Source organism: Dioscorea cayenensis, chromosome 9 (genome assembly GCF_009730915.1).
Source record: "Dioscorea cayenensis subsp. rotundata cultivar TDr96_F1 chromosome 9, TDr96_F1_v2_PseudoChromosome.rev07_lg8_w22 25.fasta, whole genome shotgun sequence".
Classification (NCBI taxonomy): domain Eukaryota; kingdom Viridiplantae; phylum Streptophyta; class Magnoliopsida; order Dioscoreales; family Dioscoreaceae; genus Dioscorea; species Dioscorea cayenensis.
Genome location: NC_052479.1, coordinates 25,730,756 through 25,732,308, shown reverse-complemented (window position 1 = coordinate 25,732,308; position 1,553 = coordinate 25,730,756). Strand labels below are relative to the sequence as shown.

General features: G+C 41.6%; 1 non-coding gene across 1 annotated transcript; it reads left to right on the top strand.

The window, feature by feature from the left end:
• The first annotated feature begins 674 nt into the window (after positions 1 to 674).
• Positions 675 to 781, top strand: LOC120269583. Its single transcript, XR_005539232.1, has one exon. It is a non-coding gene; the product is annotated as a small nucleolar RNA R71 (small nucleolar RNA).
• Positions 782 to 1,553: the final 772 nt, after the last annotated feature.

The following is a 1,553-nucleotide window of genomic DNA, read 5'->3' as shown; positions in this document are numbered from 1 at the left end:
CGATAGAGACTTTGTGATTTGCCCCACTTGATTTTATAGATTGTGCAATGTAGTGGTATGGTTGCGAAGTGTAGCCTCGACCGATTGGAACCATGTATCCGATGATTGCACAAATCTAGTCAAGGCTTTCTCTATGTCGGTCATCCGGGTTTCCAAGCCTGAAATTCTATTATCCACGTTCGGGACTTGTTGTTGTTGAAAACCCAGTAGTGCTATGGCCTTTTGCTACCCTTGGTTACTCCATGAGAAATTGGGGTGGTTCCTCTACCCTTGGTTGTAGGTGTTGCTATAAGGATTATCTTGTACCCTTCCCGAATTGCCCACAAAGTCTACTTGTTCAGTGGGTGCTGAAGTAGCAATTGAAATAGGACAATCAAACAGCATATGTGAACCAATACAACCATTATAACTCTTGATCGTGGCCACCCTCGGTGAAGTCAATGTATCTAATTTCTTGCTCAATGCCTCTACGTGGGCCGATAAGGATGTAAACGCATCAATTTCATGGAGTCCGGCTACTTTCTTCTTTTCCCTTGCATTCCATTGGTAGTTATTCATGGCCATTTCCACTACCAACTGTCGGGCTTCTTCAGGGGTCTTGTTCCCCATTGTACCTCCTGCGACGACATCTAGAAGTTGTCTTGTAAAAAGTCTGAATGATCATCCATTCAGGGAAACCATGCTATGGACACTTCCGCAAGAGATCCTTGAATCGCTCCCATGTCTCAAACAAGGATTCAAGCTCCATCTGAACAAAGAACGATATTTCATTATAAAGCTTTGCTGATTTTCTCGGAGGGAAGTACCTTGCAAGAAAAGCTTTGACCATTTTATTCCATGTCATGATGGATGCTCCTGGTAAAGAATGTAGCCACTGCTTTGCTTTTCCTTTTAGAGAGAATGGGAAAGCCTCAATCTCATAGCATCATCCATAACACTATTAATCTTCAGCATATCACAAACTTCCAAGAAGTTTTTAATATGGTTGTTTGGATCCTCATCGGCCAAACCATTAAACTGCACCGACTGCTGTATCATTTTGATGAATGCTGGCTTTAGCTCAAAGTTTGGAGCTATAATCGTTGGCCGCACAATGCTAGATTGTGTCCCCAATACCGATGGTCTGACATAATCAGAATGCGTTCTCTGCTGTTTATTATGTTCTACCATGTTGTTAGACCCTTCAATTTCCACTTCAGCTAGATTCGACGGTTTTTGCACAGGTTCTTTACCCTTTCTTCTGAGTGTACGTTCAAGTTCAGGATTACCTTCTATTAATATAGAAGGGTTCCCTCAGGTCATAACCTGGAGCTGTACCAAAATAAAGAAAACAAATCAGAATGATGATAGAATAAGAAGATGTGAAGTAGAATGAATGATGATTGACTAAGATAACAAAGTGTAAAGTATCTCTAAACGCTTACTCTACGGAAAGGGCTCCAAAAACTTGATAACGCCCCTTGCGTGTGACCGCAAGTGCATGGGTTTATCGATGTAATAAATCCCAAGTGAGTGGGATATCATATCCATAGGGAGTAGGGAATAAAAATACT